This window comes from Schistocerca nitens, chromosome 3, assembly GCF_023898315.1.
Source record: "Schistocerca nitens isolate TAMUIC-IGC-003100 chromosome 3, iqSchNite1.1, whole genome shotgun sequence".
In the NCBI taxonomy this organism is placed as follows: domain Eukaryota; kingdom Metazoa; phylum Arthropoda; class Insecta; order Orthoptera; family Acrididae; genus Schistocerca; species Schistocerca nitens.
In genome coordinates this window covers 147,912,220-147,931,010 of record NC_064616.1, presented here as the reverse complement: position 1 = coordinate 147,931,010, position 18,791 = coordinate 147,912,220, and the positions used below count along the sequence as shown (strand labels likewise).

The 18,791-nt window shown below is 44.2% G+C and overlaps 1 protein-coding gene across 1 annotated transcript in view; it reads right to left on the bottom strand.

The window, feature by feature from the left end:
• The window catches only part of LOC126248092 (ATP-binding cassette sub-family G member 8), a 325,668-nt gene that overhangs the window by 230,389 nt on the left and 76,488 nt on the right, over window positions 1-18,791 (bottom strand). The gene's annotated exons all lie outside the window — the stretch shown is intronic.

The window sequence follows — 18,791 nt, the reverse complement described above, 5'->3', positions numbered from 1 at the left end:
GGCAGAGATTCGAGTCCTCCCTCGGGCATGGGTGTGTGTGTTTGTCCTTAGGATAATTTAGGTTAAGTAGTGTGTAAGCTTAGGGACTGATGATCTTAGCAGTTAAGTCCCATAAGATTTCACACACATTTGAACATGTTTACAAAATCTGTTTAGACACAAAAACATTGACTGACGATGTTGTGTCATTTGCAGTAGTGATTCTGTTGAGGAGGCGCACAACGGCGCATTTATAGAGCCGCTATAGCGTTAACAACGCTAACATAAGATGGTTCAAATGGCTTTGAGCACTATGGGACTTAACATCTATGGTCATCAGTCCCCTAGAACTTAGAACTACTTAAACCTAACTAACCTAAGGACAGCACACAACACCCAGCCATCACGAGGCACAGAAAATCCCTGACCCCGCCGGGAATCGAACCCGGGAACCCGGGCGTGGGAAGCGAGAACGCTACCGCACGACCACGAGATGCGGGCTAACATAAGAGAAAACTGGAATTCAATACAAGCCACAAATCGCTGCACGGAGACTGACCTACACAATTTATCGTTTGTTTACATATACGTGCTTAATCATGGCTCTCCATGAAATTAACAAAGCTCCCTACAACAAAAGATGAATGATGAACTACAGCACTTATTTTCTGTAACTCAGCTAAATCTCGTTGTTTGATCCGGAGACATTTTTTATCATACCGTCGACAATGCAACACAATATAAATCTTTTGCAATAAAATATATCATCTGCTGCTCCATGAAACTGCGGAAGAAATGTAAGATGAGGCAACATGTGCCCGTGATTTTGAATTTCTTTTACTTTCGGAGCAATCTGTAATACTCGGACGGCTCATATAGGTTTAGGACAGTCAATTGGACTTCAGCGTTTTCAAATATCACAATTCACAGCAGAGTTATTACACTAGAATAGGTTTACTTAATATAAAAGGTCTGGCACATAACTATAACCTTAAAGAGTGCCTTAGCCGTGGACGGTGGTCACAGAGAAGGCTATTAAGCAACGCTGCCCTTGTCTCCCACAGTGGCAGAATACATGTCACCACATGCCCAGCTGATTTGGTATCTCAAAACAATACTCTCAAAAAAAAAAAAAAATAATAATAATAATAGCTCTTACTAAGAGACAAAGCTGGAACGCTCCTGTCAACATTCATCTTTTTTAAGCTCCAGAGAGAAATCCACCGCACCACATCGTTTGCGTTCGTTTGCCTTTCGCAACCTGCACCTTGTCAAATCATCAAATTCCATCATCCTTTCTTCTTGCACACCTATCTGCCTTTTTTTCCAGAAATCTGGATCTCACTATGCGAAATAACTTACCCCGCTCTAGTAATTCAGGCATTCTAATCCGCCACTAGGTCCATTTCAGCATTTTCACGCCATTTTTATCTATTATGCATTTCCCAACACCGAAATCACCAATATTTCTGCCAGTGGTAATATACAATGGTTTTCACTGAAGCCTTCCAGAATCGAGCTTCCTCTAAGTTTGCCGGCCGTGGTGGACGAGCGGTTCTAGGCGCTTCAGTCTGCAACCGCGCGACCGCTCGGTCGCAGGTTCGAATCCTGCCTCGGGCATGGATGTGAGTGATGTCCTTAGGTTAGTTAGGTTTAAGTAGTTCTAAGTTCTAGGGGACTGATGACCTCAGATGTTAAGTCTCATAGTGCTCAGAGCCATTTGAACCATTTCTTTCCTCTAAGTTTCTCATGTTTGAGTCGCAGAGATTGTCTCTCTATTATCATCTTTCATCACCATCGTTTTTCACGACCACCACCATTATAAAAAAGCAGAATTGAAACAACCGCCGAGCGAGGTGAGGCAAAAAATGAAATGTGCGTATGCCATATTTGACCGGGAGCCCCTTCTAGTGGGTCCGGCCGCCTGATGCAAGTCTATTTGACGCCACTTCGGCGACTTGCGGGTTGCTGATGATGAAATGATGATGATGACAACACACACACACACACACACACACACACACACACACACACACACACAAATCCCGAGCAGAAGGGAACCCCAACCCGGCCGGGAATCGAACCCGGGACCCCATAGTCGCGAGTCGGCAACGCTCACTCCAAGAGCACGAGTTTGTGACGAGGTGACGCAGTGGCTAAGACATTACACTCCCATTATAGAGGACTAAGGTTCACATCTCTGACAAGGTATTTAGATTTAGGTCTTCCTAGATTCCCCTAAATCCGTTAGCGCAAACACTGGAATGTTTTCTTGGAAAAGGATACCACCAATTCTCTTCCCTATTCTGGGATTGTGCTTCGTCTCTATTTAATTCGTCATAATTTATGGTTTGACTTCTTGCACGAAACATTTTTAAAGTCTATTTTCCAAACATGTATCAACACTAATATGCAATAATTGACAGGTGCCTTCCATTCTTATTTTACATTCTGTACGTTATACCATAGAGTACTGTTTCCAGCATCAAATTTCTATTAACTAAAGCGTTATAAATCAGTTAAAATACTCACTGACTTTGCTGCGGATGTATATAGACTGACACCGATGAGTTGACGAAATACTGATTTCAGCTCTGTCTTACTGTTTTAATTGCGTGAAATTCTTTTTCTACCGGTGAAGAGATTATTCATTCGTGACAGTTTTAAGCTATGCATCGTCGAATAGTTTCTGCGATGAGTGGAGGGAATGAAGTGGGGCCGGTAGCAAGCAGAGGTTAAGATTGGGCCTAGAAGCCGTATTCGGGTGACTCAAATCAGATAGCTATGATCACAGAGGTTAATGTCTGCGTTCCAGCTGCGAGCCGGCTCACCAATTTAACTTTTTGCAAATGACCATGCAGTGTACACCCCATCGAGCGTAAAACACTATCCCCTTGGTTAAGAACTTATTTCTGAAACCCCTAGTACGCCAGAGATAAGAAGAATGCGACGAGGGCGAGGTGAAAAACTGTCGCCTTGACAGTGAAAGACTATGCATTTTAGGCCAAATAAGCAATATTACGTCTATGCGTACAACAACAACTTACTTTGTACAATGGTTCTCCAGGGAGTACATTATATCCCAAAGTGCGATTATGGCAGTGCTGTGAAATACGACTGCCATAATCTTTACACTGTTTCAAACGCATTTCCAGAAAAAAAAAGGTTCAAATGGCTCTGAGCACTATGGGACTTAACATCTGAGGTCATCAGTCCCCTAGAACTTAGAACTACTTAAACCTAACTAACCTAAGGACAACACACACATCCATGCCCGAGGCAGGATTCGAACCTGCGACCGTAGCGGTCGCGCGGTTCCTGATTGAAGCGCCTAGAACCGCTCGGCCACACATTTCTTCTAATGTGAGATTATGCGTAAGTTAGGAGTGCCAAATTTGGAGAATTACGCTACTTTTTCAACTATTTTATTTCATACCGCTCCATTTTCCGAATTCCATAATGCCTATGTGAGCAAGGGCATTTTCTTCACTGAAACAGTATTTCTTATTCTTTGCAATTCAGATTTCTTCTTCCGTATTCTTTTTACATTAGTTGCGTAGTATTCTTTATTTTTTCACCCTTTGTGAAAAGAATATCTTTTGTAGCCCAGACGACGCCGGCAGAAACCCTGCGGCAGCTGAATTAATCTTCATCTTATTCCGCTCAAGGCCATCAGCTTCCAGCCATTGCCCTGATTGGTACGCCTTTTCAGGTGTGAAGTGGTGGGCCCATGCCTCATCCATAGTAACAAATCGACGCACAAACACAACAGGATTTTTTAACGATTCAAATACATCCGAGAATCTTGTTTGGTCAATATTCAACAAATACGGCACCCGGCCAACATGCATTCTAATAGTTAATTTTTCATTTAACTGTACGGTACAATTTCCCATCACTCGTCCGTCATTTTTGATCGTCAAGTACAGTACAGAACACTTTCTCGATGTTTTCGTCTGTGTTTGCATGTCTGGAAAGCCCTTCACGTGGATCATGAGCATGAGAAATACAGGCAAGTTGAATGCAAGAACCATTTTTTAACTGTTGAAAATGAAGCACCAGTCATATTAAAAATCTTCACCAACAACTGATGTATTTCCAGGGCCGATGAACACTATAAAACCGAGAGTAGTACTACGACATGTCATTGAAGTTTGCCCATTTAAACGAAACACAACAGGGCTTTCTCAGAAAACCATGTAAATATAGTTGTTCCGCACATTAATTTGACACTTGGTTCACTCTACTGTACCATATGCACCATTATATTGAAAACAAAATGCCATTGATACCAATCTCATCTCCACGCACGGCCGAGAAAATTTCATCTTGACTCACGAAAAACAATGTTATTGCAAAACAATATTCGAGAATATCGTGAACTGCGGATATCCGTTTTTGTGTATATAGGCGATAAAAGCTGTGAGGAGACTGTGGGGAGGAGACTCTTTGGCAGGCATTCGTCGACATCCAGGTCATCACAAACGGAACACAGTCTCTAGGGTCGTGCAACAATGAAAACGCTGGACTTCGTTCCCGTTCGAAATAATGACAGGCTGTTTATGCTCTTCGCGTAGAAGCTGAACGTCGTCGATCAAGGTGCATGCAGGTTGATGGACGCTCCACAGCACAGCAGCTCACTGACAAAATGTTAAGACACGTGATGGGCACTGAGCCGAAATTCTCCAAAGCAGTGTCACGACGAGAAGGCTTGCGCCGAGCCGTAAGCCACCGAACACTAGAAGGCTGATGAAAGACACAGCCTCTCGTCAAACTGTGTGGCGTAGAAGGTGAAGAGATGAGAAAGTCGAAATATTTAAGTCCAAATTTAAGAAGACATTCGTTAATTATGGACCTAACACCCTACTATTGTAAAAGTTCGGCACTGCTCACAAAAAAGTCGACACAGAAATGCTACGGGAGTTTATCTGAGAATCACTACAAGAAAGGCGACGTTGTTCTTGTGCATGCTTGTAAGCTAAATATATAAACTTGTATTGGAGGCAGGTTGCGCTGGCTCCATCGCACGAAGCAGATTCATAAACTTCTGATTATAACCTGGAAAGAGTGAAGCTGCGACCGTGGAAGTTGGTAATGGTGTTAGGTCTTCAGCCTTCGATGTCACACATTTTGCCAGCAATGGGTAACTTGCTTCTAGTAGTCTGTTCAGGAAGTTCCACCTCGTCGTCTTTCTGTAAATGGCCTGCTACAAAATGATTTCTTCATTCGAGGAAAGACGAAGCAATCGCTGGGTGTCACGTGAGGAGAATACAGGGGTTGACGCAATATTTGATAGCCTAAAGAAACAGCATGTGTAGCTCTGTCGTGTGAGTTGTCATGGAGCAACTTCGCCCTTACAAGCATATTCTGCTGGTAACAGGCCGTGGCAGCACCCCAGAAACACTTACCGCTGATGGTTGAGTCTTCGCCTTTTCGGAGGTGGTGAATGCACATGTTTCCACTGCTCGTTTAGCTCCTTTGTCTCGGGGTCAGAATGATACACCCAGCACTCGACCGTGGTGATTAGGCGGCTGAAGTCATCTTGAATGGCCTGACGAAGATACGCAATTTCCGCTGCTCCCTCAATTCGGCAGACCTTTAGGATGAGTGAAGAGCTGCAGCAGCTAGTGGGCGGCCACCTTTGTCATGTTCATAATGTCATGCAAGAAGATGAAAACTGACCAGTGACTGATTTGCACTTTTTCTACTGTCACCTAGGTTGAGATACGCCGGTCTTCGACTGCCACGGCCTCAACACCTCTAGCGATTCCTGGTCCTTCACAGACACGATCTGCCTTCTAGTCCTTCGTCTACATCTACATCTATCATCATACTCTCCAAGACACCTAACAGTGTGGCGAAGGGCATTTCTGGTACCACTAACTAATACTCCTCTTTCCTGTTCCACTAGCGGTTGGTGCGTGCGTAGAATAATAGTCGGCAAGCCTCTGTATTAGCTCTAATTTCACGAATTTTCTCGTCGTGGTCATTTCGTGGGATATATGTGAGAGGAAGTAATATGTTTTTGATCCTTCCTGGGGAGTGCTCACTCGAAGTTTCAATATTAAACCCCTCCGCAATGCACAAAGCCACTCACGTGCCGCTCTCCGTTGGATCTTCTCTATCTCTTCTATCAGTCCTACCTGGCAAGTGTCCCAGATTGATGAACGATACTCAACAATCGGTCGAACAAGCGCCTTGTAAGCCAATTCCTTCGTGGGTGAGTTGCATTTCCTTAATATTCTTCCTATCAATCTCTGTTTGGCATCTGCTTTTCTATTATTTGGTTTACGTGATCATTCCACTTAAAGTCGCTCTTGGTAGGTACTCCTAGATATTTTACGGTAATTTGTCATCAATAGTGTAGTTGTACAGCTATGGATTTCTTTTGCTTTGTATGCGCAATGTATTACATTTATTTACATTAACGGTCAGCTCCCAGAGCCAGCACCATTCATCAATCCTCTGCAGATCATTCTGCAAATCGATACTGCCTTCTCGCATTGCTACTTTCTTATAGGCAACCACATCATCTGCGAACAGTCTTAAAGAGCTTCCGACGCTTTCTACTAATCATTTATATATATTATAAAACGTAGCGGTCCTATCACACTTCGTTGGGGTACGCCGAAAGTTACCATTACATCTGTTGATTTTGTTCCGTTAAGAGCAACGTGTTCCATCTCCAAGGAAGTATTGAATCCTGTCGCAAATCTGGTCCGATACTCGGTAAGCTCGTATTTTTTTCACTAAACGGCAGTGCGGGACGGCGTCAAATGCCTTCCTGAAGTCAAGGAACACGGCATCAATCTGACCGTCGCTGCCTACAGCGCTATGGATCTAATGTAGGGACAGGAGGAGCTGAGTTTCGCAAGACCTTTCTGTGTGTGGAAACCACGTTGATTTTTATGGAGGAAATCATTGTTTGCATCTGTGCTACGACCCTTTTTGAAAACGGGAAAACAGGGATGACCTGCGCTCTTTTCTAGTTGCTGGGTATCCTCCTTTGCTCCAACGATGTACGATAAACAGGTGCTAGAAGGGGAGCAAGCTCTTTTCCATAATATTTGCAGGATCTTATAGGTATCTAATCTGGTACCGGTGACTTTCCACTACCGAGGATTGCAGTTGCTTTTCTATTCCACGATCGGTTAGCTTGTAGCGTCTGCGACACTTACGCACTTTATCAAACGACAGACTACTGTTGCCCTACACTTCCACCAACTCAGAAGCGGCTATTGAACCGCTGTTCCGCTGCAGGTGCAGAAAACTTGTTACTGCACGACACTCGAGTTTATCAAAGAGGCAGCACTATTCCGTTTTGGTTTCTCTAGCGGCGTGCTGAGATTCTGTGCCGAAGGGATTTTAGTGTTTACCAGCACTGCAGACATGCACCTATAAACAAAGAGTTATGGATGTAAATACAGGCGATAATTAAAACTTTATGATTACCTTTCGTATCTTCGAAACATACGTGGAACAGGACAGTATTGCCTAATATACACTGACGAAATAAGATCGCAACAACAACGAGTTTGTGACATAAATGAATGTTGGTAGGCCTGTTTCTACATCTGAAAGACGATGTTTATTGAAGTTTCGCGCCAGTCGCATAAGTGTGATGCTGGTAGCGCCACTATGAAGATGCAAATCAGGTTTGTGTTAAACACATGCTGTAACGGTCATGACTATTAGTTACCTTTGGGACTGGACGTGGGGCGCTGATGTTAGTCAAGAATGCCTTTAAGGCGACAAAGACGCCATTGTGTTTATGTTAGTCAAGAATGCCTCTATGGCGACAGAGACGCCATTATCAACAGCTCAATGAGTTTGAACGTAGTCGTGTAATAGGGCTACGAGAAGCTCAATGTTCCTTCTGGGATACCGCAAAAAGACTTGGGAAATGTAGCCACTGAAAATATTTGCTGGCAGTGGTGTTCACGAGATGTACGGTCGCATGAAGACATGGGTCCGGACGATCACGTGGTAATGCCGTGAGGGAAGACCGTCGTGTCCCGTGTATAGGTCTGGCGCATCGTACTGTATCTGCAGCTGTAATTTGGCAGCGGTTGGCACCGCTGTGACCCAACGAATTGTTACACATCGGTTATTTCAAGGACAGCTCCGAGCCAGACGCTCTGTAGCGTGCATTCTACAGAACCCAAACCAGCACCATTTGCTACTTCAGTGGTATCAAGCGAGAGCTCATTGGATGGATGGATGGATGGATAGGGTGTTATGGGCGCTCAACAGCGTAGTCTTTAGCGCCCGAACGGAAACAACAACGGACGAGTAGCTCATTGGAGGGCAGGATGGAGGTGTGTTGTGTTTTCTGACGAAAGCCGGTTCTGTCTCGGTGCCAATGATAACCGTGTGTTGGTTAGAAGGAGATCAGTTGAGGGCCTGCAACAAACCTGTCTCGACTTACACCTGGAGTGATGGTCTGGCTCGCGATTTCGTATGACAGCAGGAGCAGTCTCGTGGTTATCCTACGCACCCTGACTGTATATTTGTACGTCAATCTGGTGATTCGACACGTTATACTGCCATTCAAGAACAGCATTCCAGGGAGTGTTTTCCAACAGTATAAAGCTCGCTCAGTCACCAGCTGTGTCTCCAATCGAGCACATATCGGACCTCATAGGACGGCAACTCCAGCGTCATCCACAGACAACATAAACCGTCCCTGTATTGACAGACTAAGTACAACAGGCATGGAACTCCATTCCACAAACAGATATCCGGCACCTGCACAACACAATGCATGCACGTTTTCATACTTGCATCCAACATTGTGGCGGTTACACTGGTTATTAATGTACCAGCATTTTACATTAGCAATGGCTTATCTCGTGTTTACAATAACCTGTTATCTTGCAATGTTGATCACTTAAATATATTACCTAGACAAATGTACACTACTGGTCATTAAAATTGCTACACCACGAAGATGACGTGCTACAGACGCGAAATTTAACCGACAGGAAGAAGATACTGTGATATGCAAATGATTAGCTTTTCAGACCATTCACACAAGGTTGGCGCCGATGGCGACACCTACAACGTGCTGACATGAGGAAAGTTTCCAACCGATTTCTCATACACAAACAGCAGTTGACCGGCGTTGCCTGGTGAAACGTTGTTGTGATGCCTCGTGTAAGGAGGAGAAATGCGTACCATCACGTTTCCGACTTCGATAAAGGTCGGATTGTAGCCTATCGCGATTGCAGTTTATCGTATCGCGACACTGCTGCTCTCGTTGGTCGAGATCCAATGACTGATAGCAGAATATGGAATCGGTGGGTTCAGGAGGGTAATACGGAACGCCGTGCTTGATCCCAACGGCCTCGTATCACTAGCAGTCGAGATGATAGGCATCTTATTCACACGGCTGTAACGGATCGTGCAGCCACGTCTCGATCCCTGAGTCAACAGATGGGGACGTTTGCAAGACAACAACCATCTGCACGAACAGTTCGACGACATTTGCAGCAGCATGGACTATCAGCTCGTAGACCATGGCTGCGGTTACCCTTGAAGCTGCATCACAGACAGGAGCGCCTGCGATGGTGTACTCAACAACGAACCTGGGTGCACGAATGGCAAAACGTAATTTTTTCGGCTGAATCCAGGTTCTGTTTACAGCATCATGATGGTTGCATTCGTGTTTGGCGACATCGCGGTGAACGCACATTGGAAGCGTGTATTCGTCATCGCCATACTGGCGTATCACCCGGCGTGATGGTATGGGGTGCCATTGGTTACACGTCTCAGTCACCTCTTGTTCGCGTTGACGGCCCTTTGAAGAGTGGACGTTACACTTCAGATGTGTTACGACCGGTGGCTCTACCCTTCATTCGATCCCTGCGAAACCCTGCATTTCAGCAGGATAATGTACGACCGCATGTTGCAGTTCCTATACAGGCCTTTCTGGATACAGAAAATGTTCGACTGCTGCCCTGGCCAGCACATTCTCCAGATCTCTCACCAATTGAAAACGTCTGGTCAATGGTGGCCGAGCAACTGGCTCGTTACAATACGCCAGTCACTACTCTTGATGAACTGTGGTATCGTGTTGAAGCTGCATGGGCAGCTGTACCTGTACACGCCATCCAAGCTCTGTTTTACTCAATGCCCAGGCGTATGAAGGCCGTTATTACGGCCATATGTGGTTGTTCTGGGTACCGATTTCTCAGGATCTATGCACCCAAATTGCGTGAAAATGTAATAACATGTCAGTTCTAGTATAAAATATTTGTCCAATGAATACCCTTTTATCATCTGCATTTCTTCCTTGTGTAGCAATTTTAATGTTCAGTAGTGTATTCCCGAAATTCCATTATTCTACATTAATTATTTTTTGTTGCTCTGATTTTTTCCGTCAGTGTATAAGTGTTCGTTTTTGCTAAGTGCTATTCGAGAGTGGAAAGGTGGAAAGATAGCCTAAAAGTGGTTCGATGAACCCTCTGAGAAACACTAAAGATGAATTGTAGAATAGGGACGCAGAAGTGGATGTACGTCCGTCAGGCATTTTACAGTGGGGTGTGGAGTGTGTATGTAAAAAATGAGTATCATTTGCTTGATGTTGCTGGCCCGGGGCGAGGTGAGCGGCGCAGCTCGGCGCATTCCTGCGGCTGTACAGTTAGCTCCCCGCGGCCGCAGCTGGCCTTGCGTGCCTCCGCCTGCTCCCCACCACACTAATAGGCTACTTCTGCATTATACATAAACTATTCGCCTCGGATATTTCCGGTAATGTGATTCTGTCTTCATCCAGGTGAATTGTGAGAAAGTCGTCGCTAAATGACGTATAGTCTCATTTCACAGCTATATTAATTACTTCGCTTTTCCAAACGGAACTGTAGTAATTTCTGCTGGTACTATCGTAGTTCTGAAAGAGACGAATTGAACAGCGTTTCACTCTTCAAACTCGGTAACTAGTCTCAGAGAAATTACAATACACGGAAGTTCGGATTGATCTGTTTTCAACATGTAACCGACTGCTGTTTTCCGGAAGTGCGTGTTATATGGAACTGTCGCGTGAGGCTGATCGTGAGCTCCAACTTGATTCTGCTAGGACAGTCTGCTTACAAAAGCCGAATAGACAAGAACACTTTAAAATTGATACTGATCACAGTTGGTTATATGTGGTTGGACTATACACCGGGCAGAAGGCAAAGAACGTGGCATCAAAGGATGATTCACCAGTTAACTACGGTAACAACTATGCTCCTATTTCTGTTGGAAATTTGAAAGAAAGATACACACAAAAACATGCAACTGAGGTATAAATATTGTTGAATAATAACTTCGCGCCAGCAATTTAATGTCAAGATACAAACTTACATTGCAAAATTAAGCAACAAACAGGAAGTTACAAAAGGATGAGGCCATGAACACTACCTTAAAACACCATTTATATCATCAAGTGTTCCAAATGCCCCTCCCCCCCCCTCCCCCATCGACTGTAGCACAAGTTTGCAATTGCTGGAGCAAATGCTGGAGCAAGGACTTCCGGAGAGACTGAAGAGATTCCTTCGATATCATTCCATATGCTGTAGCAATGCGATGTCCTAAATCCTCTTGCGTCCTCGAACTTCTGCACAGTCTTCATCTTTGAGTCCCCCCCCCCTCCCCCTCGCCTCCCAAGAATAAAGATCAGTGGTGTCAAATCGTGCCAAAATGCAGGCGAGCCGATCAAGCCTACACATCCTATCCAGCGACCAGCAAAGATCTGGGTGAGCACTTTCCTAGCCACAAACGAGCAATTAGCGCAGCACCCATCGTGCTGGTACCATATAAATCTATATATTTAATGTCGTACTTCCTCTAGAAGAGCTTCTAACACTTTGGCAAGAAACTGTGCGTATCTTCTACCTATTAAGGTTTCTCCAAAGAAGTAAGGATCAGACATGTAGTCTGCAATAATCTCGCACTTCGCTGTCTCTCGCGTTCATCCTGTCTCAGCAAGTGCAGGTTCTCAGCGACCCAGTAACGTATATTTCTTACATTTAACTTTCCATCACTTGTAAAGGTAGTGTTGTGATCAGATGAAACTAATTTCGTCCAGCCGCAACTATGGGTTGTTTGATTCTTCGGTGAGGTGGCACACAAACTAAAACTCATGACATCTTAGTTCATTTCATTACATTAATGAATAAAAGATTTACTTAACTTTGATACACTTCCTTTGCCACAGGAATACTGGATAATTTACAATTGTCACTGACTAGCAAAGTACCACTTGATTCACTAACCAACATACTGTTCTCTTCAGGTGCAATGTTCGACATTTCCAACAATACAAGTTCACCAGATACTTTAACAACTCGTTGGTCCTGCATTATGATTCTGACTGAGGTCTAGAATTGAGCTGAGGCCTCCCATGTTCGACACCGTATTGACCTCCGGGTGGTTCAAAATGGTTCAAATGGCTCTGAGCACTATGGGACTTAACATCTCAGGTCATCAGTCCCCTAGAACTTAGAACTACTTAAAGCTAACTAACCTAAGGACATCACACACATCCATGCCCGAGGCAGGAGTCGAACCTGCGACCGTAGCGGTCGCGCGGTTCCAGACTGAAGCGCCTAGAACCGCTTGGCCACCAGGGGCCGGCCCTCAGGGTGGGGTCGCTGCTATGCTGAGAGTCGGTCTTCAGGAGTGCCTGTTATGAGGGTGGTTTGAAAAGTTATCGGAACGGAATAGAAAAAAAGTACTTACATCACTGAAGCTTTTTTAATTTTTCAATGTAGTCTCCTTGTAGATTAATGCACTCGGTCCACCGATGTTCCAGTGCTTTCACCCCATCTCGAAAATGAGTTTCCTACAGGCCTGCAAAATAGTTGTCAACTCCGGCTATCAATTCTTCGTTTGAAGTGAACCTTTGTCCACTAAGAACAATTTTCAGTTTTGGGAAGAGATGGAAGTCTGACGGAGCCATATCAGGTGAATAAGGCAGGTGTGGCAACAATTCATATCTTAGTTCGTGAAATTTTGCCGTGGCGATAGCACATGTTCGGGTGCACATTGTCTTGATAAATGCTGACTTTGTTCCTTGCTAAACCTGGCCTTTTTTCCCGTATCTTTTGTTGCAATTTGTGCAGGAGGTTAGCATAGTGTTCTCCAGTAATTGTTTGCCGAGGAGGAGATAATCTACAAACAGAATCCCCTTCGAATCCCGGAACACTGATGCCATGACCTTTCCCGCCGAAGAAATTGTCTTTGCTTTCTTTGGTGGCGGACAATCAGCATGTTCCCACTGCTTTGACTGTTGTTTTTTCTCTGGGGTATAGTAGTGGACCCAAGTTTCAACTGTGGTCACAAACTGGCGCAAAAAATTTTCTTCGTTTCTCGTAAAACGGGCCAAACATTGTTCCAACATGTCCATTCTCATGCGTTTTTGATCCAGCATCAAAAGTCGTGGCATCCATGTTGCAGATAATTTTTTGATTTCTAATTCTTCAGTTAAAATGTGATATAACCTTTACATGACATCTGGCAAGCGTGAGCAATTTCACGCACTTTCGATCAGCGATCCTCCATGATCATTTTGTGCACTTTTGCAATGATTTCTGGAGTAGTGACACATCTTCGCCGACCACTGCGAGGATCATCATCAAACCTCTCTCGACCAAATTTAAATTCATTTGTCCACTTGGCAACAGTTGAATATGAGGGAGCAGAGTACGCCAGCGTGTTCTGGAAATCGGCATGAATGTGCTTTGCTTTCATACGTTTTTTTACTTATTACTTAATCACTGCTCGAATCTTGATTTTTTTCCTTCTTCGCAAATCACTACGCGGGAACAACAACAGAGCCACGTCACAGCCATAGCTCTCTTCCAAGAGCGCTGACCTCTCGTGATGATTCTGAAAACGACATCACAGGTAGCTTCATTGGTAAAGAGAATTCTTTGAAGAAGGAGCTTACAGTCCTGAGGTCGCATCAGAACCGAGTGGAAGAATTCCATGCATATGCTGCAATCACGCTGTTTAATCTGCTCGTGAAGTGACACATATACGGATGGAAGCTGTTTGCGTGCAAAATGCAAACAACGCTGGGCTGACTTATTCCAGTGGCATTCGCTATTTCTGTGGAGCTAACATGTGAATAATGAGCAACAGCTGCAGAATATATAGGAAGGTTATAATTAAAGTTTCTGTACTTGAGAGGGCCTCCATGAAAAGCGAGTAATCGAAGGAAAATGAAACTTTGTGGTAATATTTCTAAGCACATGAAGAACAGAAATAACAAATCAAGTTTGCTTTATTACTCCACGAAACGTTAAAAAGCCACATGCCATCAACTTCAACCCTTGCAAGGAACGTAAGAGCGAAGTCCACTCGAATATCTGCGACGACGGTTCAATCCCGCGTCCGGCCATCCTGATTTAGGTTTTCCGTGATTTCCCTATATCACTTAAGGCAAATGCCGGGATGGTTCCTTTGAAAGGGCACGGCCGATTTCCTTCCCCATCCTTCCCTAACCCGAGCTTGTGCTCCGTCTCTAATGACCTCGTTGTCGATGGGACGTTAAACACTAATCTCCTCCTCCTCGAATATCTGCGTCACGTGGCAAAAGTTAGTGAGTAATGTGAAGTTTGCACGGATGCCAGTTCACAATTTTTCGTAGCACTTCTCGAACGGTGGTCGGTGGGAAGTACAGCTGTCGTGACACATCTCGTGTACTGCTCTAAGATCGCACACTGCGTCCAGCATCTCAGCCATGGAAACAGTAGCTTCAGCAATTTGTGGCACAATTGGCCGTCGGTCTCTCCCAGGAGCAATTCCCAAATCGCCAATTAAATCGAACTTGCGAATCACGTCGGTTCGGAAAGGGGACCTCCCCGTATTCTCGCGAAAATCAGCAGCACTGCTGCTGTTGTTTTGATAAAACAGATTTACGAGTAAAGCCCTACTCACCTTATCCAGACTCATGTTGAATGTCCGCAACTGTAATCCACAATGATGTTTGTGTTTCAATTCAACGTCACCGTACCGGAACCGGCGCCTTACGCGAGTCATGACATTAACACTACTAAGAACGGAAATCGTGCAGCGCACGTTCTTAACATGATCTCTATAAAATAAGCTACAATTGGCTCAGGATGAATTATAACCAGCCGGCATATTTCGTTCGTTAGGCTTGATGCTTTCCCTTTGCGTTGTATTCCAGTGCCCTTGCGACAGCAAATTTTTGTTCGTTCGCTGAATTGTCATTGTTGTTGGCCACTGTCTGTCGGGATACCTTTGAGCGTGCAACTCAACTGCTGTCTTCGCGTTCCTCCCGCATTCTCGGTAACAGAGTAGCATACCTAGTTTCTCTCGGTCTTTTAAAGGCACTTATTTTTGCAAACCAAACAACACTCGACACACGTGAACGACACAGACAGAATGAAAACCACCTTTCTTCTGTGACACTTTCATGCCGGTATCGCAGCAGTGCAACACTCTGTTTCCTGCTTATCCGACGTCACGTATTTTCTTATTTCGGTATGAAATAATGAATTTCTGCATAAGACAGCAATTGGTGTCGTGTTCAAAACAGATAAATCGGAAGTTCTACATGTTTTAGTTACTCTGAAACTAGTAATCCGATGCTGAAGAATGAAGTACCACTGAATTCGTCTCTTTTAGAACTACGATACTAGCGGCAGGAATTATTACAGTCCCCTTTGAAAAAGCGAAGTTTAGAGCAATTTCTCTAAAATTAATATAGCTACGAAAAGACTATACTTCGTTTAGTGTAGTTGTAAAATGTTGGATATGACTACACGAACTGCCAGGGAGTGGCGATGTGGTTTTTGGTTGTGGGTGGAGGGTAGTAAGGTGGTTACACGAATGATTTTTGGCACATGTTGTTTCGATGGAATTACGAGGCGTATTCGGAAACTAAGGTCCCATTAGGCGCGAAATGGAAACCACTGTGAAAATCCGTTGGAACTTTGCACACACGTGCTGGACAGTGTATTTAGTGTGCCTGTCGATGGCTTCAGTTCAGACCGAAACGTGATCACGTAGAAATGCCTAAAACAACAGCGTCTCCTGCCAAGTATGTGGATCTAGTGAAAGATTTCGCCTGAAGCTATGCAGCCCACACAACATAAATGTCATGCGTTTCTTTGTTCAAGACAATTTTCTGCCGCATTGTGCAGGGGCAATTAAGACGCTCCTGCAGCATTTTCGATGAAAAGTGTTTGATCACCCACAATACAGCCTTTCATTGGCTGCCTCCGTTGTTCATCTCTGCTCACATGAACCGCTGGCTATGAAGACAACATTTTGGCACAAACAACGAAAGGCACATCATTTTGACGGAAAGCACAGGTGGCTGCTTTCTGTGACGAGGGTACTGGAAAGTTTGTACAACGCCACGACAAATGTCTTAGTTGGAGCGGCGACTATTTAAAGGTAGCTGGAAGTTGTGGCTGTCCAGACATACATGGCGTGTTTCAGGAGGACAGGAAAATATGTTAACAGCCGATAGTATGAATCATTCCGAGCAAAATAAAAACGATAACAAAAAAAAGTAAACACATTATCCGCTGTCAACGGTTTCTAAGTATACATAAACTCACGAAGATCTATGCATGCACAATCTTTTGCAGCAATGCTTTGAGGGCATTCCATTGGATAGGGGCAGACTTGTGATAGGATGGAGTCCCTACATACTCATGACGATCAGTGTTACACTAACTATCCTGGGTTTTGAATAGCTCACAGCGTTGACGCTGCATACAGAAAAACTCGAACCACGCAATTACCCACAAACAAGTTGGGTTCCAATACATGCCACACAGATTAAATAAAACTCCACTCACTGAAGACAACTACAAAAATGAACTACAGATAATCAAATAAATAGCTGTAGAGAATGGATACGACACAAAAATTACAGACAAGATGAACCACACAATAAAAACAAAAATAAAGGGGCAACCAGCACATAAAAACACGCAGACCGCCAACATCATGCAAAAAACAGGCACACACACACACACACACACACACACACACACAAGAACAAGAAACATCCACGACAAGAAGTAAATGGTATACTCTCACTTACAGCAATAAAGCAGCTCACCGGGTTAGCAACAAGTTACAAAACGAGGATTACAAATAACCTACAGAACGGACAACTAATGCAGAAGAAGTAAGGACAACCAATATAAACACACACACACTACACATGTGATAATTATCAACTGACAAGTGAGGACTACAATTCAGTTTGTACTGGGCAGACAAGCAGAAATTTCAATATTAAGCTCACAGAACATACAAGAGCACTAAAAAGTAATAGCTACCATTCTGCATTCGCCGAACACTTTACGGACGTGGACCACAGACCAACAGACATCAACACTGACCTAAGAATTCTCAAATTCAGCAACAGCCCCCAGAAAAAGCTAATAACTGAGGCCAACTACGAGAGACAGAAAGCCGTACTTTAAGAAAAAGAAATAATAAACGAATACACAGCTCTCTGCAACGTAACTCTGTTCTCTGCCCTCAAGGCACAGTCAGACGATCCAAACACACACACACACACACACACACACACACACACACACACACACACACAGAGAGAGAGAGAGAGAGAGAGAGAGAGAGAGAGAGAGAGAGCGTTTTCTACATTAAAAATAATGCTAACCACAACTTTCCTAGTCGTGAATTTCCGATGCAAATAACTTTCTATATTATGTTCTCTATGGCTGAAAATGACAAACTGTGAGAGAAAGAAACTGTAATGCAAAATACATAAAAACACAGCGTATGGTAATAAGTTATATATGTAAAAAATCGTCTGCTATCAAATTGGCCGGCCGAAGTGGCCGTGCGGTTAAAGGCGCTGCAGTCTGGAACCGCAAGACCGCTACGGTCGCAGGTTCGAATCCTGCCTCGGGCATGGATGTTTGTGATGTCCTTAGGTTAGTTAGGTTTAACTAGTTCTAAGTTCTAGGGGACTAATGACCTCAGCAGTTGAGTCCCATAGTGCTCAGAGCCATTTGAACCAAGCCATCAAATTCATAAATATGTTTTCTTAAAAACTAACATTTCTATATGTACAGATAGCAAAGAGCTATTCTGGTGTCATTCAATAGAAAGAAAAAATAAAAAAAACACTGATGATGCTGTAACTTTAGCGAAGCACGTTTCGATATAAAGAAGTAAAAATGTGTTTGCTCAAAGCGGAACCCACCCACAAACAAATGTATTTGTAAGCAATCACAGACACAAGAGTGAGCTTCTACCTCAAGATGCACGTTCTCTACTGCATTATCGTTGGCCGTATCTTTCCTGAACATGAGCTGTAGTCGCCGGCCGAAGTGGCCGTGCGATTAAAGGCGCTGCAGTCTGGAACCGCAAGACCGCTACGGTCGCAGGTTCGAATCCTGCCTCGGGCATGGATGTTTGTGATGTCCTTAGGTTAGTTAGGTTTAACTAGTTCTAAGTTCTAGGGGACTAATGACCTCAGCAGTTGCGTCCCATAGTGCTCAGAGCCATTTGAACCATTTGAACCATGAGCTGTAAAGGAGAATCAACAACAAAAAAAGTAGTAACAATCTATTAAAACTGTGCATACATCTCAGTTCTGACAGTTTCAAACAGTTGTATCTTGGAAGCCATTAAAATATGTTTCATGTCTATTTCCCCTTCAGAAAGGTCCTTTCATCGTTTTAAACGCCGGCCGCTGTGGCCGAGCGGTTCTAGGCGCTACAGTCTGGAACCGCACGACCGCTTCGGTCGCAGGTTCGAATCCTGCCTCGGGCATGGATGTGTGTGATGTCCATAGGTTAGTTAGGCTT